The sequence below is a fragment of the Chionomys nivalis genome, chromosome 4 (genome assembly GCF_950005125.1).
Source record: "Chionomys nivalis chromosome 4, mChiNiv1.1, whole genome shotgun sequence".
Classification (NCBI taxonomy): Eukaryota; Metazoa; Chordata; class Mammalia; order Rodentia; family Cricetidae; genus Chionomys; species Chionomys nivalis.
The window spans coordinates 98316902-98339233 of record NC_080089.1 but is presented as its reverse complement, the minus strand read 5'-3'; the positions used below and the strand labels follow the sequence as shown (position 1 = coordinate 98339233).

At 43.6% G+C, this 22332-nt stretch overlaps 1 pseudogene; it reads right to left on the bottom strand.

Moving 5' to 3' along the window:
* Nucleotides 1–2248: 2248 nt before the first annotated feature.
* On the bottom strand, nucleotides 2249–7110 carry LOC130873573 (60S ribosomal protein L8-like; annotated as a pseudogene).
* Between the last annotated feature and the right edge of the window lie 15222 nt (nucleotides 7111–22332).

The window sequence follows — 22332 nt, the reverse complement described above, 5'->3', positions numbered from 1 at the left end:
AGTGGCTCACAGAGACAGAGGCAGCAAGCATGGGCTCTTCATGAGCCTGTACCAAGTCCTTGTGTATATGTTATCACTGTTATCTTGGTGTTTTTGTGGGACTCCTAACAGTGGAAATGGGTGTGCTTCTTATTCTTTTGCCTACTCTTGTGATTCTTTTTCTCCTATTGGGATGTTTTGTGCCACCTTAATATGAGATCTTTTGCCTTGTCTTATTCTATCTTATTTTGTTCTGTTTCACTGTCCTTTCTTAGAGGCCTACTCTTCTCTGAAGAGGAAACAGAGGGGGAGCAGATAGGTGGGGAGAGCAAGGAGGAGTAGAGGGGGGGGGAAACTGGATCAGGATGTATTGTATGGGAGAAGAATCTACTTTCAATAAAATTTAAAAAAAGAAAAAAAAAGTATTCATAGTGATGCTGTGTGTGATGTCCTGGAATTGACAATACTCAGATGACCATGACAGCAGAAGGAATAGAGTAACCGTGATGTATTCATACAGTGAGATACTGTACATCAATGAGAATAATAGCTGCACTATATGCTAGACATGGACGAATCCCATCACTATGGTACAGGGTGAAAGAAGCCAAGCATAAAGGCTGCATGCTCTGTAATTCCATTCATATGAATTTGAAAGCAAGTAAGTTACGGATACTCTGTTAAAAATCAGGATAATGGTCACCCTGGAGGGAAGCGTGTTGACAGGGAATGTGGAGAGTGGCCTCTGCGGTCCCACTAATATTCTGTGTTTTATTATGGCAGAGGTGACATCCGTGTGTCTAAATCACGAGGCATTTGTGATTGGTGCCCTGCTACACGCGGATTTTACGTTTCAGTTTTAAAACTTCTACTAAAATATTGCCACAAATACATACCAAGGGTGGTTTGTGGCAAGCCCTCCAAACAGTGGTAATTTAGTATGCCTGAGTGAGTCTTGGAAATCCAATACCATGCCATGACAGATTGAAGACGGTGCCGATTCCAGCCCCCACCAGTGACACTGCGTCTCACTGCCTAAAGCCAGCAGAGGCTTTTGAGATGGTCTCCAGCTCTTGCATTTCTTTGAACATGCATTTGGTTACAAGCTCAGGTCCTTGCAAAATATCTTTCCCGTGTAATTAAAGACAAGTGTGCCCTCTACCCCAGTCTATCTCATGAACTTGAGAAGTTAATCTCTTTCTTCCCCAAATTGTAAACCCATCATCCCACTGAATTAAACTTTATAGTTGACGCCAACTTAGTTTTTGGTAAGCTGCAGGCTGAGGCACCTCAATCTAAACAAGCACCATATGAATTCCATCACCCCTAATTGAAAAGAAAGATGCAAGGAAAGATAAGCCAAGACACAGACATGGAAGCACGTTTTGATCTTGTCATCAACTACTTATGCCAAAGTCAGAAATCAAACCTGGTCCAAATAGTACAACCCCAGTATTGACCCAGCTCTCTTTCAAAGACGTTTAAAAGCAAAAACTGAACTGCAAAGAAGGAATGCCTTTCTGACTCACAAAACCACCACACAAGAAAAAGGATCTATGCCTTAGACGTCTCCTAATAGTTTTAGATGTTGTGAATCTGTATTTGTTGGCTGAAGCAGTAAAAGATGGCTGGCATCTACTGTCTGATGATGATATAGTATGCCCACAAGGCAATTTCTGTCACCAAGAACTGAGAATTACTAGCTATGCCTGTGTCAGATATTGCTGGTGGAGATCACAACAGCCATCTCAACTCTAACTCTCTCTCTTTCTCTCTCTTTCTTTGTCTCTCTACCTTTAATTACAGAAGAAGAGAAATTAATGGTTTCTCATCTTCCATTACAGCTAGATTGTTAATCTACACTTACAGCCAGTGGGGTTTAAGCAGAAGTTTTCTGGACATCTGTTTTGTGATTGACAGGAATGTTGGCCGTCATTTTCTTTATCCTCTCTTCTTGCATTGACTGTGGATAATGTCCTAATGTTCTGCAGCTATTTTGCAATTGTGTAATATAGGTGAGCCAACTAATGAAGGTGGGGGGCAGGGACTAAAAGAAAAAAAGCTGGCCTACTTTCAGACATGAAAGGCCATTGCAGAGACAAGATCTAGAATATCTGACAAACAGTGATAAACTTCTAAGACAGCAAAATTACAGCAGTCTACTTCCTGTGGGTGTTGACATAATTTTCTTCTGTATATACAGAACCTTGTGACTTCAATGGTCCCCACATTCTGAGTCATGGTGGACATCTCAAATGGGGTGTCACTCTTATAGTACCTGGAACAAAAAAGCAAGAAAAAAGCTATCTGTAGAAGTGAAGCAAGTTTCCTTTTCAAATCCTAGGTCTTCCCCGGTGACTCTTTGTGGAAGACACACAAGCTTTCAGAAAGTCTTGAGTAATGCTGGACCCCATAGGTCATAGGAAGCAAATCTTGAGGAGCTTGGCCAGGAAATACAAAGCCAGCCAGGGCTTCTCTCTCTCTCTCTCTCTCTCTCTCTCTCTCTCTCTCTCTCTCTCTCTTTCTCTCTCTCCCTCTCTTTCCCATTTATACCACTCTCTATATAGTACAAGCTAGTTCTTGAATTTAAGGCAGCTCTGGTAATATCTCATTCTCTTAGTGGGAGATGGTATTTCACTTTGAAGAACATATCACATATGATCTCCTATTTTATACCCTATATAATATAGGTCATGACATTTTTTAAGATCCAAAGGACATACTTTATTAGCTCCTGAGTTTTAGTTCTCCTTCTCCTGATGGAGGAGGGTCATCTATCTGTTGCTTTCATTGGTTAATTAATAAAGAAACTGCTTGGCCTCTGATAGGGTAGAATTTAGATAGGTGGAGTAAACAGAACAGAATGCTGGGAGAAAGAAGCTGAGTCAGGCAGTTGCCATGATTCTCCCACTCCAGACATACGCAGGTTAAGATCTTTCCTGGTAAGCCAGCTCGTGGTGCTACACAGCATATTAGAAATGGGTTAGATCAATATGTAAGAGCTATCCAGGAAGAGGTTAAAACTAATGGGCCAAGCAGTGTTTGAAAGAATACAGTTTCCGTGTAATTATTTCGGGTAAAGCCATGCGGGCGACCGGGTGCTGGGGATGCAGCCCCGCTGCTCTTATTACTACATTCTCCTGTACAGTTTTGGTTCCGTGTAGTCACCCTGTGGGGCAGGCAGCAATGAGACCCACCTTACGCTCAGCAGGGGACCTCTTCAGATAGTGAATGGTTTACCAATGTGCTGGTGGTTACCACTTCCAAAGGAATGCGCTACAGAATTCATGGCCACACTACATACACATGGCCAGCAGTTCCTGTTTAACTTGTACTTGTGGTAGGCACGGCCAGCTTTCAAGACAGGTTTGTCAATTCTGCCCCCACCAGCCACAACACTGACAACAGCTCTGTTAGCTGAGGAAATGACCTTCTTGGACGGCTTTATTCAAGTCTTCTTGGTCTCCAGGTTGTGGGAGATGACTGTGGCATAGTTCCCGGAGGTTTGTTCCAGCTTGCCCCTGTCCTCAGGCTTCTCCTCCAGACAACATAAGATAGAACCTTCAGGCATGGTGCCCACAGGCAAAACATTGCCGAAACTAAGTTGGGCCTTCTTGCCACATTACACAAGCACACAAACTGCCCAGTGTGGATTCTGCTGCAATGAACACCTGTGTCTGCTTCTTAAATCGGCGAGGGTCATGAAAGACCACTTTTGCGAGTGGAGCGCCACGACCAGGGCCATGAATGACGTCATTCACGATTCCATTAATTACTTTGCCCTTGATATAGCCGTGCTGCTCGGAGAAACCCACAGCTCGCAGTCACTCGCAGGCATGCAGCGCCTTTGCGTTGTTTCACGTGTGCACGGAACACAGAATTGGCGCCTTTCCTCTGTCCTCGGATACACAGCCCATGACCACGAGTCTGTCAGCAAACACCACCGATAGATGAACTAGGTCATGACTTCTTAAACTGTTTTCTCTTACAGTGTGATTCCATCCAAGAAAAATTTACATGACCCCAGATATGTAGTCATACAAAATAGTCAAACGTCTACTAGCAATGAATCATAAAGGCACTTATTTTAAAACACCTCTTACACACACACACACACACACATTCACACACACATATACACACATATACACACAGTTTTACCAGTTCTGAGGGTGAAATTTGCATATTAATAAATGAACGAGCATTTTTACTTCTACATAAAGAATCAAATCTTGTCTAAATATGTGCTAGCACAGGACACAGACCACATTCAACATTTCACAGATCTGATAGCTATTTTGATTTTATAACTGTCAATGTGAGGAACACCGCTGCACATAAATACGTGGTACAAAATGGCTGAAGTATGTCTAGGGTCATTTCAGAAATTGTTGGAAATTCTGTCCTCGTCTCTGGTCAAACGTTTTTGAATGGCATCTTTAGGAAACTTGAGTCAACAACTCAGCAGTACTTTTACACTCAAACTTCTTAATCTGATTCAATCCAGAAATTTGCCGGTCTTGTTTTCCACACTCAAACCACCATGTTTCTGTAATAGAAAAAAAAAAACCTGAAATGACCCTATCCTATAGCCATACTGATGAATATCTTGCATATCACCATAGAACCTTCATCTAGCGATGGATGGAGATAGACAGAGGCCCACACTGGAGCACCGGACTGAGTTCCCAAGATCCTAACGAGGAGCAGAAGGAGGGAGAACATGAGCAAGGAAGGCAGGACCATGAGGGGTGCACCCACCCACTGAGACAGTGGGTCTGATCTATTGGGAGCTCACCAAGGCCAGCTGGACTGTGACTGAAAAAGCATGGGATAAAACCGGCGGACAATGAACATGGCGGACAATGAGAGCTGATGAGAGGCCAAGGACAATGGCACGGGGTTTTGATCCTACTTCATGTTCTGGCTTTGTGGGAGCCTAGATAGTTTGGATGTTCACCTTCCTAGACCTGGATGGAGTGGGAAGGACCTTGGACTTTCCACAGGGCAGGGAACCCTGATTGCTTTTGGGGCTAGAGAGGGAGGAGAAGAGGAGTGGGGGGAGGGGGAGAGGGGCGGGAGGCGGGGAGGAGGCGGAAAATTTTTTTTCAATAAAAAAAATAAAAAAAAAAGAAAGAAAGAAAAAAAATGACATGCACAACAAAGGGCACAAGATTTCATCCCACACAACAGTTCCAAATTTGAGCTGAGTGTTTCAGTCAGAATCCACTGGTCTGACGTGTACAGGGCAAAGTGCCCAGGTGTGCAAGCCTGCAGTGAAGTCCTATGGCACCACATGGATGAGCTAGAAACGCCACAGATTCATTGTGAGTTGATTTTGAATTGTTTTGTTTGCTGAGTGCTCAGCATTTTTTTTTTTTTTTTTACTTCTGCCAAAGTTCTAATACCTGCCTGCCACCCATTCAATTATACGACTCCACAGGGTCTCAGCCCTCAGTCTAAAAAGCTGGGCTCTAGATCATAGGCATCTTAGAGATGCTACAGAGGCAACACGTTTCTAAATGTTACAGGATGCATCTCCAATCCCCAGGCACTAAAATATCTTTCAAAAGCTTCTAAGGCACCTGGTACTCTAAGAACAGCCATTGGTGACTGGTGCATTGTTTGCTGGAATTGGTAGCTCTGCAAAGGGCAGGTGTTGATGAAGGTGCACCATAGACCCTGCCAGGTGAAAGGGAACTGTTTCTTACGGTCCTTAGCTTGTGACAAAGTCTTAAACAATAGCTATGTAACAATTTCTGTGGGTGACGCCGATTTTCATCTTATGAGATTTCATTACTGAAACACCTGTAATGGGTATGAGCATCTGATTACGTTTATGGAATTCTACAACCCTTCTCCAATATCTGCCCATTTACTGTCTGGACAAACTAACAAGTAATTTTAAATGGGGTGTGGGCAGACTACCAACCCTGAACAGTGCAAGCCTTTAATCTTTGCAATTTCTTCTAAGATATCGTCTTGCTTTTAGATTATTAGTTCGTGAAGGAGAATAAGTTCTAGAAGCTTCTATTAAGGTTTTCTGCCTCTAAACCCTTAATGCTTAGCTCCAGGAGCAAATGCAGTGGTTCTATTAGTTGCCGAGGAGTCTGTTCTAATTATACACTAAAGAACTTGCAAATAAGCGTAATGAAGATCAATAAACCCAGTGGGATTACTGTGCGCTGTGCTGGGCCTAATTTATCTTCAAATCTTCATAAGCATTCCCTTTGCCAGTAGACTACTGTGGTATTTGGAGCTGATATGAATAATGTAGACTCAGGGTCAGTGGCTAGCAATTCTTGAACACTCTGGGGATCACTTTCTCCTGAGTACAGTCACCCTTGTCCACAGCTTCAGAGCCTTTTGAAGAAGATTCAGAGCAATAGGTGGTGATATTTCCGATCTCCAGGACTGATCTCAGCAGAACCCAAGAGCCCTGGGCCTGTGAACTGGCATTTTCCTCAAAACTAGAATGAGGACCAGGATTCCCATTTTAGAATCTCAATCCAGGTCTCTGACCAATAGACTCTAGCTTTCCTCCTTATATAAATTAAATAATGTCTTAATCTGTTGTGCATCTATGTCTTTTCTATGGTCAACAAGCCATTGCCAAAAATTAACCAAAGATGGGCACTTTATTTATGTTGCTCAGTGTGGTCGTTATGGTCATTTTTTCCTAACAGTGAGTTCCTGTTGCCTGTCCTCAGTCATTTCAGAATTCTGTCAACTCCATCCAAACTCAAAACACTCACAGTGGGAACATCTCCAGGCCCCTGGGTGGTTTACAATTCCTGGTGCTCCCCTCACTAAAGCTCTTCTCAGAATATAGCTCTTCTCAGCTATAGCTCTCTCACTGGCTTGGTGGGACCCAGTGTGGAATTTGTACATGATAAACCTGTCACAACCTTGTTATTTTCCTAAGCATTTTTACCCTTTCTCCTAGACTGTTCTATACCCGTGATATTTGAGTACGTCAATATGGCTGAGCTTAGGTTTCAGTCCGCTAACTAAGCAACCATGTCAATAAATTCAGTCTGTTTCACTGATGTAGCCTGTCCTCTCTCTGGTTTGCCTTCTCAAGACTATTTTCTGGGTTTGTGATTATGTAAATTGGCCTACCTCTGCCATTCCTCTGGAGCAACCATTTCCCTCTGAGAGAGACTTCGCACCTGCCCTCCAAAATGCGGGTAGTCTAACTATGCCTACAACTAATGAATATGTAGAGCTGGAGGCGGAAATGGTGCCGAGAAGGACAGAAGGAGCTGGAAGCAGATGCAAACCATCCATTGTTATTGGGAAAAATGATAGAACATACAAAAGTAAAACTGCCCGGCTTCCTTTTTCTCTAGTCTTCCCAGTGCGTCTCCCTGGCAGAATTTAATAGAAAGCCATCTCACAAAGGAAGTACAGTTGCCATCAGAGGGAAGAGTATGAAGCCAGCTTTTGAAGGCACGGACTGATCCTGGCCCAGCCCCAGAGCTCCTTTGCTTATTCATTTCCACACAGCCTCCACTCATCGTCTCCTGGGAAAAATGTCATGAAGTTTTAAACCACCCCTTTGCCATTTTCAGTCCATTCGAGTGAAGCAAAATGACCCGTCCCTAATTCTAGAGGTGAGCCTGGGATGGTTTTAGCTAGACAGAATATCAAATCACAAGTTACAATGAGGAAGGAATAAAGAGGAAGTATAACGTAATTCAATTTAAATGAATGAGATACGCAAAGGCTTTCTTACAGATTCTCAGACAAGGGCAGAAAGGAGCTGGAGGCTGATCCAGAACACCCGTAGGCCCGAGCTACACACATCTTACTGGAACTTGAATATTGGCATAAAGCGAGTACATGAAAGAGAATGGAGCTGAGATAAAACGATCGGGGTCTAGGTGATATTACATGAGCCCCAATGAAGTTGAAACCAGCGCTGTTCCAAAACATTTGTATTTTATCAATCATATGCTCCCTTTTTTATGAGCCTGTATGCCCCCACTGCTTTTGGTACTTACTCAATGTATTATTTCAGGCAACCCTCTCTCTCTCTCTCTCTCTCTCTCTCTCTCTCTCTCTCTCTCTCTCTCTCTCTCTTTCTCTCTCTCATTCTCCTAGGGCCAGTTCCAAGACAGGTAACTCTTCCTGTCAGAGACCATCCACAGTTTCTCCCAGCCCATCACTATATTTACAGCTAATATTAAATTTTATACATACGATCAAAGACTAGAACAGAAACCAACTCTCCATAGTTGTGTCAAGTTCTGTAGCTGTATCCCCTTAGCACGATGATAATAACCAAATAAAATTATTAAGTGAGCCTATCGTGAACTTCTGTGATTCAAGTGAATATCTGAAGTGTTCATCTACCCAGGAGACAGAATCAGGAAGACTGCAAATCCCAGGATATTCTGAGCAATAGGAAGACCCTGTCTCAAGCAACAGCAATAATAACACACACACACACACACACACACACACACACACACACATGAGAGAGGGAGAGAGACACATACAAAGTAAAAAGCAGGCATCCAGTGAACAAGAGTTCAGTCCTAGGTATTTGCAGACTCCTGCGAAACTTTGAACTAGCCCTGGGTTTCCCAATAGTTAAAAAGAAAAAAAAAATCAAATTTGCATAATCCTCATACTCTGATGAATGAAATCTGCAGATTTGGTAGGGAAAAGGTTATTCTGTATTTTTTCCCTCTATCCTGGTAGAGGAAGAATTAGTTTTAGTTTCCAAAATTTACCAACAAAAAGTGAAGTTCATTGATATGAGAGTGGCCAGCTACTATCCCCTAGACTAGAAGGGTAAAGCAAAGTTGACTGAAATGAAACATTTAGCCCACAGTCCCAGGCTAGAGAATGGGACAGCCAGGATGTGAGCTCATATTTACCTATTTCCAAGTTCACTACCCCCTTGTATTAATTAGTCAGTTTCTCTTTATCATAACAAAACACCAGAAACCATTAACGTCTTAAAAGGAAAACTTTACTTAGCTAATGGCCCTAGTGGTTCCAATCCAAATTCTGGTATTACATCACTTTGGGCATCTTGCAAGGCATACTGCTGCAGAAAAACATATTTATAACATGAACCCAGAAGCAGGAAGAGACTGGGATGTACCCCACCCCCAGCGCACTAAGTCCATGCCATAAGTCCCACCTCTCGAAGGTTCCCCCACCTCACAGTAGGACCACAATGGGTTCCAAGTCTTTATCAACTACACTTTTGGGGACATTCAACACCTATATTGTAACACCCCATCATCTACTTATGTGTAGATTACTGTTTATTTAGTGCCTTGGAGGATCCAGGCCCCTCCCCTGTCTGATCACCCTATACCCTCCCAACAAACCTCACTTTGCCTATAGGAAAAACCACAGACTACTTTTCTTGGTACTAAGTAAAGCAGCATTCCATTTTGAGAAACATCTTGAATAAAAGATATTGGATACTTGCTGGACAATATATTTAATTTTGACTTGACAAAAACAGAGTACTTTTTTTTCCAGATGGATGCTCCTTATAGAAATGAAATATCCTCAGATCTTAGCTCTACAATGGCATGATTGTGGCAGGGAAAAAAAAAAAAAAACATTTCGGGCTGAGAACTGAGGATTCTGATGACCCTGCTAAATAAGAGGACAGAGCTTAGAGAGTCCAAGAAACTGGGGGATACTTGTGCCGATCTGCTTCTCCCGTCACCTGTGTCTAGAGCAGGCCTGAGACACAGGCTGGGTCTCTCTGCCTATTTGTGCTAGATTCTCCAGACTGTAGCTCGGATGATGATCTTTCCAAAATGCAAATTTGAGCCTGACATTCTCCTACTTGAAAACCCTTATTAAAGGCTGCACATTGCCTTCGGGAAAAAGTCCAAGATTTTAAAATTCATTCCTTTATGACTAAGCCCTCATGGCATGGCCTCATCTATTAGGCCTCCTTTTCTTCCCAAACTCTATGTTCTAGTCACAGTGAGCTACTTTTAGCCCCCCAATGAATCCCCTCCCACTTCCTGGCTTTTCTCCGTGCTGCTTCTCCGAGCAAACCCACTCTCCCTGTTCCCTCTCCCTACCCTTCCACACCATCTTTGCCTGGCTAACACCTACTCGTGGCTCAGGCACCAGATTGGGTCTTTCTTTCTTGGAAACCTCTCTGACGACCCCCCCCCAAGTCTGGACAGAGAAATGTCAGTACTTGAGGTCACCCATCCTGGCACCCCCACTCCCTTCACCATGGAATGTCAGATTCATTCGGTTCTCTGCCGAGGTCTCAGGAGAACTTACCATATATAAGATACATGAGGTTGAGGAAGCACTAAACTGTGGACAAAGTTAACATCCTGGACTGGCTTCAAAATCAACAGAACATCCCATTAGCATTACTACATCAACAGAAAATACCAGCAGGCCAAGCTGGAACAGTAGCCTCTGAGCCAGGAGCCTAGGCCTGCGCTTCTGTTTGTTAAGCACTGAGATGAGGAAGGATGGAATCACAGCTGCTGACATCTCTGGAGTGTGTAGAGTGAAGGGACACAGTCTGCCAATGCCGGGATTTGGAGGGTGAAGGTTCACAGTCCGCCCTGGATTTGCAGGGTGAAGAGACACGGTCCGCCAATGCCGGGCTTTGCAGGGTGAAGAGACACGGTCCGCCAATGCCAGGCTTTGCAGGGTGAAGGGACACAGTCTGTCAATGCCGGGTTTTGCTGTGGTACTTTGTTTTCCTCCCTGTATTGTCTTAGGAATGAACTCCTAGCTCCATTTCGATGGCTCGGAGCACACACACAACTTACACACTGGACTCACTGAAGGCTAAGCACTGATCTAAGCCACCTCTATTCCAGGGGGTCCTGTCACTTGGAGACAAACTTCCACCTCTGAGTGCTCCAGTTTCTGATCTGTGAAATGGGGAGAGATGTCTTCCCTGCCTACTTCAGGGGTGACAATGAGGATCAAATAAGATAATGGCTAGGAAAGAGCTCTGAACATCGCGGAGTGCCATGGAAATTTTGCGAGTGTGCTCGGGAGACAGCCACTGCCCCCACACTCACTTCAAAGGGGAGAGGCAGGGTGGAGACGGCTGACATGCTCTGCTTTTGAAGTGCACAAGAGCAGCTCTCAGCAGAGGAAAAACAACGTTGCTGCTTAAAAGGCAACTTTCAAAACAACCATTTTCCCTCTGAAGGGAGAATATAGTTGGGAGTACTTCAAAGGCTAGGAGAAATTTCCCGAAAAAAAAAAATGACGTTCTCAATCCAACTTTTAGTCAAGTCACAATTATTTGAAAAAAACCTTCAGAACTCTTCATTTATTTTAAAGGAATTTTAATGACTTTAAAAAATTAAAAACTGTTAAGAGGGGTGGCATGCTTTTCTCCCAGCCCTCGGCCCTGGTTGCAGCTGCAGAAGGGATGCAATGAGCCCGGTTCACCTGTGTCCTCCTCTGATTAAACATTCTCCCTGTCCTGATAAATGTCTTACTGCGAACAAGTCACCAGGAATAACATGGGTCCTATCCATCTCTGACATCCAGATATCACACACAGTCAGGTTATTTATTATTTTTTCCTCCTTTTACTTTAAATGTGGCAGCCTGCTAAGGATCAGTTTCAAGGGGCCAAGGCAGAAATACAATATCTTACCTAACACTCCCAAGTGAAGGGAGACTTATTAGTAATGATAATGTCTTGTGTGTGTGTGTGTACGCGCACGTGCACACGCGCATACATGCATGTGAACTTACAGGTACGCATGCATGTGTGTGCGCCAGTGTTTGGAGACTGGAGGACAGCTGTGGCTGTCATCCCTCAGGCACTTTTTGTTTTGCTTTGTTGAGACAAGGTCAGTTGCTGGCCCATAACTTGAGAAGTGGGTTTCAGGAATCCCCTGGTCTCTGTCTCCTCAGCACTCTGTTTTCCAGTATGCGACACTGTGTCCAACATTTCTTAGGCAGGTCCTAGGAATCAAACGAACTCAGGTCCTCAAACTTTGTACCCTCGGCTCCTTGTCTCAGTCCTTGATTATTTGTTATTGATATTGAAATGATTTCTCTATATAACACTGGCTGGCCTGGAACACACTGTGTAGACCAGGTTGGCCTCAAACTCACCACAATCCACCTACCTCAATCATCCCAGTGCTCAGATCATAGGCAGATGTCACTTTGCCTGGTAAGACTCTTTTATACAAAACAACTAAATTCAGAGGCTAACAAAGCTCAGGGCGCAGAGAGAGGACTGTGATGAAGGAGTGTCAGGCCCTGACCCCCAGGAGCTCAGCCCACTGGAATGTGGACAAACCTATTGGGAAATATGACCGTGTCTTTCCCCCAGCATCCTGCAGAGAAAACCTCGGGGGACTGCAGGCCCCATAGCTCTGGAGATTCTTCAGGCTTCTCTGGTCATCACACACGAGGCTTCTGAGAGATGTGTCTTGTTTTTCTCATAGCTTGTGTCTACGCCTATAGACTGTGATCAAATTGGGTGCTTCTTAGCTCAAGTCCAAAGCTCAGTAGAGTGTTCACATTTTCTGCTCTTAGAAAATGCACACATCAGACAGCAGTGAGAGGTTGGGCGGAGAGGGTCAGATAGAATGTGAAAGAGATGACCCACAGAGAAGGCGCTCTTTCCTCCCCACACCTCCCACCGGCTCTGGCCTCAGAGTGTATTTCTGCAAAGGGCTTTGAAGGCACAAGTGAAAGAAGTCTCAGTGGTCGGAAGCCAGAGGAAGGCAACTGCCAAGGGGAGATTAGTCCTGGGAACAGAGAAAGAGCGCCCGCGAGCAGGATGACGTCACACGGAAGAAGGGTCGTCTGAGTCCCGGCTCTTCTGCCACGGTTTTAAGCAACCCATTTAATTAAAGTTGTGTCTCTTTCTGGCACGGGAGCAATGGAAGTGTCAGTTTGCTTGTCAGGAGCTCCTTTGCCCGGAGCATAGATCAGAGCGCGGGTGGCTGTGTGCCAGGCTTCTCTCCAGCACAGATGGGAAGGCCAGGGGTAATTACCCTGCCCTGGCCACTTGCCTTCCTGTGTGGAATTACAGAAAAGTAGGAAGCAGTGTCTCCACCTGATTCTTATTCTCCATCATTTCTGAGGAAGGAATAAAGACAAGCACACGCAGTGTTCTGATGCGGGCAGGAAGGGCGCATGGAGCCTAGCCTCTCTAAGGACAACTTTATAGGAGAGCAAGCCTGCTGTGGAGGTAAGCCATGAATTGCCCCTGCTATGGAGATTGTCTGGCCCCTGGACCCCCAAGTATGACTAGCTGACGGAGCTTTCTAAGCGCTGCAGGGCACGCACAAAGAGTTCACCCGTCTCTGCCCTCCCTCAGTTGTGCCCAATCATACCTCCCCTTCCCACTCATCAGGCGTGTCCCTGGACTATCCTGGGCTGCCTGCTCACTGCCGGTTAATAATGTCACCAGAGATTTCTGCTTCCTCACTAGGGACCAGGGTTTTGGAGGAGAGGGTGTGGCTTGTCCTCTTGACTGTCCCTATATTTCACACCCAGTATTTAGGAGAGTTGTGGGCTGCCTTTGGGGTTTATTAACCTGAAGTCAGTGTGCCTGAAGACCCCCTTAGCTTGTTGGTCTCCACCTTGGTGTCCTAGCTAGTCATAAAGCTGGGGCTTCTGATTTAGTATCTCCTTACTTCCATGATCTGAGACTACTCCTATACCCGTATGCTTCCTCCCTGAGGTCCTTGAAAAGCCCCTTTTCCCATCTTGGAAAGAGGCTCTGAGCTACTTTCTCTTCTTGGCTCCTAGCCACCTGGCTGTAGATCAGGGCACTATGTTTCAGCAAAGAAGCCCAGAATGCTTAGTGCCCTACTGAAAGCTTACGGGAGGTGGGCATCAGCATGTTTGCTGAGCATGTTCTGCATGAGGTTGGCACTAACAGATAGGAAAAGTCATCATGTGAAATTGGAAATGTGGCCCTATGTCAAGAGATTGTTCAGGTCCAGTCTATGGCTGGTAGGGAGTGAGTGTGACCTCAGCCTCACATGGATTTGGATGATAATGATGACAATAATGACAAAGACTTAATGAGCTCTGTGCATTAGACACCTCTCATCCTCTTTCTGACATCTTGGTGGCTAACTCTTGCTCCGGTTTTGCTGTGAGAAGCCCTGTGTTGGGAGTGTGACCTGGTGGTACCTCCTTCCCGATGAATGTGGAAGTCACTCACCACAGGACACAGTGAATGTTGTGTAAACCAGCGTTAGAGCTTGGCACTAGAGACAGGCTTGCCCAAGAAATGGACGAGCAGTCTAGTGAGTTCATTGCTCACAGTTTTGGGGTGCTTTGAAAGCTGGCTGGCTGGAAGGCTTCCTACTAGGATCTGGGGGACCAGGACTGCGTTCCACCCAGAGATCTAAGAGTCAGGATGATTATCACGGCAGCTGGGAAAGAAATCTCCTGAAATGGTTTTCTGTCAGACTGGTACTTAGCATCAAGTGAGAATGGGGCCCTACATTCTCCCTCTACTTACCCTCACCACAGTGCAAACACTAACTGCCCTTACACCAGCTGCTCCTCCTGCCTCTTGTTGCCTCCCCTTCTTGTCTGTGCTGGTGTTTTGTGTCTTGGAGCACTGGGTGACAAAGGAGGCCAGTGACTGCTTTCCCCCATCCTTTGTTGGCTGGCCTTGCAGTTCTCAGGCGGGAAACTGGAGCAGGATGGGAGGGAGAGGCTGGAGATCCCCTCTCTCTGCCTCAGGTAGGAGCTCCAGCAGCAGTCAAAGCAATTGTAAAGCTTTGAAGGGTGGTAAGCAGAAGGAGGCATCATCCAGTATACTTTCTGGAAACATCACTGTGATTGCTCTGTGCAAAATGTATTGGATTTGGGGAAAGGATTTAGGAGGCAGTCCCAGTGAGAAATGATAATGGCTTGGACCAGAGTGATTGCAACTCAGAGGGAGAGAAGTGGGCAGATTAAAGCTGTCTTTGAAGGAAGGATTAACAGAACTTGGTGATTGTTTGGATGGGATGCTTGAGGGAGAAGTTGGGTTAGAAATGAGTTCCCGGCTTCTGGTTTGGGCAACTGTGTGGACAGAAATGTCATTTATCACAATGATAAAAATAAGTCAGATGAAATAGACACTGTTCTGTTCAGGGGGAAAGTTCATATGTGTTTCTGTGGTCATTTTTTTCTCTGATCCTGTAGTATCTTTTATCTATTCAATCTATTGCCCATCACCTATGGATCTTGTTATCTTTTTATATTCTATCTACTATGTCTTGAAGTTTGAACTGGGTTGCACATGTTGTGTGATTAGCTCATATTCCAGTTGTTTATTATGTGTAGATGTAGTGTTTGATGCTGTTTGGTATTTTTGATGTCATTGGTATATTTCATGACATTCGCTATGTTGGCCTTGCATTATGTACCTTGCCAAGTTCGTAACTTAGATTTTGAAGAAGTGTTTCCTTTTGGTGTGTGAATTCCTTAAGACTTTCCATGTAAGAAATTGCACTGCTTGTGACAAATCACAGTTTTTCTTTCTTATTCATAATCCGTGTGGCTAGACTTTTATAGCTTCCAAAGGCTAGGACTTCAGATCTGTGAGACTTTTCCTTGGAAAACATGAACAAATAGCTACTCACCCCAGACAGAGAAACAATAACATGCCAGCATGAGATTCTACTGAAGCCCATCTTGACAGACCAATAGGTTTATTAAGGTTTCTTGTAGGCATATGAATGAAGGGTTACTTAGTGGTGGGGACACCACAACAGAAATCACATGACCAAATAGGCTACCCCAAGATGTGTGATGATGCATGGGAGCTGCCGCCCTGGAGTTCCCTGCAGGACTTGGAGGTTACGAAGTTGGTCAGAATCCATCATGCACCATGCATCAGAGACAGTCTTGAGTACAGGACTCTTGCTAGTTTCAGGAACTTCCTGGGACCTAGGAGTTCTTCCTGTTCCAAGTCCCACGAAACTCCTACTTCCTACCTGGAAAGAATTTGTTCCCAGAAACCTTCCACGCCAAACTTGGTTGAAATTTCAAGAGAAAATAGACTGATGCCGTCAGAGAAGAGACACTCAGGGCTTTGTCATCAAATGTTGATATTAGCTATAGGATAGGGAGGGGGCAGAATTTTTAAAAATTAGATTAATGCGATTCTCTTTTATTAATTTTGAGAGGCTTTAAAATCATCAGTTAGTATTGGATTTTGTCATTTTCCCATATTTATTGAAATAATTACTTTTTTCTTTATATTCTTTTTTTAAATTGCCACTCTATTGGCACATAATTGACACTAAACAACTTGTACGTTGAATCTGAAGAGATGGGTCAGTGGTTAAGAATACTTACTACTCTTCCAGAGGACCAGAGTTCAATTCCCAGCTCCTGCATCAGGTAACCCATCCTCATGGATAACTCCAGGTCGAAGGGATCTGACCCCTTCTTCCATCCTCTGCTGGCACCATACACACATGGCCTCCACTCACATGGAGCAAAGAATGCACACAATATCTCAAATCGAAGTCCCTGGTCCTCTGGCTCTTACTATCTTTCTGCCCTCTCTTCTGCAGTATTCCTTGAGCTTAGGTGTAGCCTGCATGAGGAAAAGTGTATGAGGCCTCGATACTACAGAAAGAACTACAGGCAACTGAATAAAGCTGGGAGCATGGTCCTCTCCAAAGAGGAGTACACTAATTGGTTGACTAGTTCCAGAATGTCAGCCCTGAAAACATATGTACAGGTAACACTTACAGACTTAACATGTTATATGTAGGGATATTTATGTGTACAGAAATACATGTATGCATGTGATAACAATTGATGAAAAAGAGGCCTTGAATTTGAAGGAGAGTAGGGAGGGGTATAGGGCAGGGTTTTGAGGGAGGCAAGGGAAGGGAGAAATGCTATAATTAAAATACAGTTTCCCTAAAATATACATACAAATAAAATGTCAGTGAATAAATGGTCTCCCTCTGTGTATGAATGCTTTATATAAGGCAGTAAGTGCTCAATGCTCTCCAGCAAACCTCTGGGCTAACGAAACTTTGTACCCTTTACCTAACACTTACCTGCTTCCCTCCCAGAGACAAGGGCAAGTACTATCCTGCTCTTCCTGTTTCTATGCGTTTGTTTTAGCTTCATCATGTAAACCATATCATGTGGTATTTTTGCTTCTAAATATGGCTTTTCTCACTGACCCCAATGTCCTCCAAATCCATCTTTGATGTAGAAAATGGCAAGATGTCCATCTTTTTCAAGGCTACTAACAGGTAAATATTTCATCCTCTGTGCTACGTTTCAAATCCATTTATCTGTCAGCGGACATTGCCTGCACACCTTGGGTAATTGGATAACGATGCAATGAGCATGAAGGTGCAGATCTCTCTATAAGGTGCTGATTTCAATTCTGTGCTCTTGGTATAAATCTCATTCAGGTGGTGTTTTTTCTTAATGGTTGGATTCAATTTGTTAAGTATTTTATGTCTACCTTGAGGCGTTTTTTCTTATAAAGTATGTGATCCTTGTAGCTGAGATATAGCCTTTTAGGGAGAGGGCTTGAATATTCCCACGTCTCAACAGGGAGTTCTCACTCTGATAGATGCAGACTCTAGGGTCTCACTTTCTACAGTATCTGCTCGTGGCAGGGCTTTCGAGGTGCACACATAGCAATCACTTGCTTCCTCAGGTTACTGAGACTCTGCTTCTGTTGTAACCCACCTATCTATACCGTGGTAGGGAAGCATCCTCAGACAGAAAGGCAGAGGAACATGGAGCCATCCCCTGATTGACCCACTTGCAAGGGAGGATAGGCAGTTTGGCTTTGTCTATTTTCCAACAATTGTGAATAAACAACACACATTTATTTACCATTTTACACCATGATAATAATTTGATGGTGGTGATATTGCCCTAACTTTTTCCTGAGCGCTCAGTTGGGTTACACTGTCTTTTTCCAAATTATCTTTCGGGAGTGCCTATCACTTTGATTTTACATCTTTAGGTTATCCCCGAATGATCTACGTTTTTCCTTCGAGCCTGCATCTATTTTTTTTTATTCTTCTATTTTCTAAAAGCCCCTGTCAATTTCATCTTCTAATCTTTCCAGCAATTTATTCCATTTTGTAGTTCCTATTTTTAGTATTTAAGGTTACACTTTTGCTCTCTGAAAGCAAATCTTGATAACTGCTTTTCCTATGGATATAGGGAACTGGAAGTATGGCTGAGTGCTGTACAGGTAGCGGGACCTCCTCCTTGTGGATATTGGAGTAGCCCAGGATACGGGCTGACAACTATGGACTGCTGGCTGACTTGTTTCTTGGGGAATTCCCAACTCCACTACCTTCACCTACCCTTCTAGATTGGACAGATGCCCTAGACAAAAATCTTCTTGTCATTCTGGGGAGTCAAATCTGGCTGCTAGAGTTCTGGTGGCTGAAAGTGAAAGGGGTTCGGTAGCCCTGATGTTCTGTATATAATCTTGCTGAAACTTCCTTCTTCTGTTATGGTACCCTTAAACTTGCATGGGCTCTTGTGTATAACTCAATAAAATCAATTTTAAAAAGAAAAAAATAAAAGTAGTTTTGTTTCTTTAAGAATAGCTCGTATGGGCCTGTTCCCCAGAAAGAAGCCCTCTTTTCTTCTCCCTGCAATCTTACAGAATAGAGCTGAAGCAACAGCAATTGCTGCCTTACTGGGGGGAGGGGTGCACATAGACAATCCCTAGCATCCTAATTTCATGCCAGTTTGATTCCACTTCCAGCAAATCAAGGCTGGTAATTTCTGAATATTTAGAAAAATTAAGATTGGAAACTAATTTGCTCTCCTGCTGCAGCCTTTAGATATCTGCCTTCTTTACATGAAATCAAACGGTGTAAGCTGTACACAGCGCTGCACTCCTATAATCCAGCTACTCGGGAGGCTGAGGTAGAATAATCACAATTTTGATGCTTGCCAGTCTACCTAAGAAGCCAGTGCCAGCCTACACAACATAACAAGATCCTGTCTCAAAATGAAAATAATAAAAGGGATAGAGATGCAGCTCAGTGGTAAAGAACTTGCTTAACTTTTTTAGCTGACAGAAGCTTAGAGTTCAGTCTTCAGTGTGTATAAGAAGGCTAAGAGTTTAGACATTTATTTTTCTAATGCCATTTTTATAGACTTTTGGAGAAGACCCCTCTCTCTTTTTCAGATTAAGTGAGAGCCTAATGTATTGCAGAACACAGAGTCACCAAGGAGAAACAAGCCTGGAGATAGATGCCAAGTTTTCCTACAAATCCAGAGTTCCGAGGTAAATGTCAACCTTGTCTACAAACTGCACAGCAGAAGACTAAGAAGGGGAGCCTTGGACTTGACAACATAAAAGGAAGGACCTGGAAAACTCATGGTGGTGAGGATGATGAGCAGCTATTGGTATCAACCCAGATGTTTTCCCATCCATTCAGGAAAACCTTGGGAAGCAGAGAGATGGTTGCTAATGTTGAGCAAGTTTTGGGGACCCAAGAATTTCATCTCCCTACCCTGCAGTCTTTTGGTTCTTGCCTCCATCCCAGTTCTAAACTCCATGCTTCAGAGACTTTGGACCAGAGTGGGCTCAACTTAAATATACTTCTTTTTCCATCATTATGGTTGGTTTGGGGATGGCGGCTGCCCTGGTATAGCTTGATTTGTTCCTCAGTCAGGCTCCTCAAATGGTTCACTCCTAAGAGCGAATAGCCCTAGTTCTCAGCTATTTCCAGAAAGCTTGAGAAGAGCTGTTACTCTAAGGCGGTGGTTCTCAACCTTCCTAATGCTGCAGCCCTTTAATACAGTTCCTGATGATGTGGTGACTCCCAACCATAAAATTACTCCCATGCTATGTCACCACTCTTTTGGTTACTGTTATAAATCGTAATGTAAATCTCTGATACGCAGAATATCTTAAATGCAACCCCAAAGAGCTTGCAACCCACAGGTTGAGAACCACAGCTTTAAGTCTTTCTTAAATAAGATAAAAAAGTGCTTCAGTAGAAATGGATCACCTTATCAAGCGCAGGTGTCATCTGATTAGGAAGGTAGATTCTTTAATGCTGGGCTCTGGACACTACTGTGCCATTCCAATGTCACCAGATTCCCTGGAACCATCTACTCAGGGACATATGAAGGAAAACTGCTCACTTCCTGATGCTCCAGGCCTTTAGAAATCTCTTGACCTGGACAGATCACCTCCGCCATCTTGCCCCTTTCTGTTCTTCTCCTGGGAACACCAATCAATATAGAAAGACTAGAAAGGGGGAATTATCAGGGGGAATTTCTTCTTTGTGTTGAGAAGTTTTGCTTTGATCTTGCCTTGGGCATGGCATCATGGTACAGAAATATCACAATCACCTTCCCGTCACGGGAGGAATTATTTTCACTGGCATCTTTCATTTCTGATTCTCCTCATCCTCATGTGTCTGTGCTGACAGGCAAGAGCTGCCAGAGCCCCCTGTCACTGCAGAAGGAAAAAAAATACCTATTTGACAACTGTATCATCCTCTAGGATATTCTGTGCCTGATGTCTACGTTCCAACCCATGTTTGTGACACTGTTATTTCAAAGGGCCTCATGAAATTCTTCAAAAAGGAATCTCAAACTCTGTTAATTTAAATCCATCCTCATTTTGAATGTGCTACCTGACATATTTAAGAGGGAGTGTGTCATAAAACCATGCAATAGGAGCATCTTCTTGTAAAAAAAAAAAAAAAAAAAAAAGCTTCTCTCATTAAAAACAAATATAGTAGCCTCCAAGGATTGCAGGAAGCAAGGACGCTCAAAGGTGACTCTCACTGGGTTGGAGTTGGTATGGATGGAAAATGCTTTGCTCTGATGAAGTGTTAACCATATGCTAATGGGGGATATTTGCCTTCCAGGGGCTTGAGATACGGCTCAGAGGATACAGTACTTGCTGTACAAGCAGGAGGACCCCAGTTGAATTCCCAACGTCCATATACAAAGCTGAACATGGCGATATCAACCTGTAGTTCCAGTGCTGGGACACTGGCCAGTCTAGCCGCTTGGTGAACTCTAGATTCAGTGAGAGACATTGTCTCAAGAACGATGAGTAATAGAGCTATAGAGGAAGACCACAGGCATATGCATGGGTACGTGCCCCCCCCCCCGTACCCACATATGCACACGCACAGATGCACCTCCATCTCTCTCTCTCTCTCTTTCTTTCTCTCTCTCTCTCTCTCTCTCACACACATACACACACACACGCATACACACACACACACACACGTACATACACATATAGGCACACACACTTCCAATTAAAAATAATATCACATATTACGATATGCCTTGAGACAACATTACCCAGTGATAATAGCAGTTTGCTTTTTCCCCCTTGTCTTGAATTATCCCTTAACAACATGGCACAGCCATGTGTGGGCTGCAGGACTTCCCGACTGTCTACTGAACCCTAAGTTTGCATATTCTATCCTCTGATTTCCTATTCAAGTTGTTTCTGTTTGTTTGGGATTTTGGTCTTACTAAATAGCAGCCAAACTGAAAAAAAAGCATTGTGTACAAAGGGGCCTCAGTCGGTATTGAAGTGCTCATTTTCAAAGGTCAGTGGTCATCTTCTTTGGTTTCAGATTTGGGGTGGTGGTCTACTCTTTCCATTGCCCCTTTCACCCACAGGTCCTCACAAGAAGTGTCAATCACTTCTGGAGGAAAAAATGAATAAATCTTTGGCAGCACTTAATATAATACATAAAGTCATCAAGGAAACAAGAGGTGATAAAAAATTTATGAACGATAGAATACACATATAATGGAATTTTTGAAACTCAAAACCAGTCAAGGAGAAGGCTCTCATATCATAAAAACAATGCCTCCCACGGGAAGCCCAGAATATCTCCCGGCTTGTGTTTGGCCATGAGAGACAATCAGCATCATTAGTTGTAACTGTCTGTGGCACTGGTTTCCAATTGTTGTGAGATTTTTTTCTAAATCATATTTACAATGTATGTAAATTTATTTATAATTTATATAAATATATTAGGCTCATTAGCAAATATATCAACATGCATAAATTGTGAGGTTAATCATTAATGATCAGGAAAGCTTGTATTCCAAAGGCTCTCCATGACAGTTGTGAGCTGCAGGCGACAAATCTCCATCAGCTCTTAAGACATCATCATTATTCATGTCACATGGTGTGACAAGTAAAGGTTAGAAGTGTCTACTTGCCTTGTGCCAGTGTTTACTAGCACTGGTATTTAAATCTCTGATTAATATTTTCTATGCCAGAATTTTTAATCACTTAACCATTTTGCAAGGATTAGACTTTTTTAATGGAATGTATTATCCATAAATCCCCTTAAAGAATAAGAGATAAACACTGCTTCACCACAAGACAAGTAAGCAAAT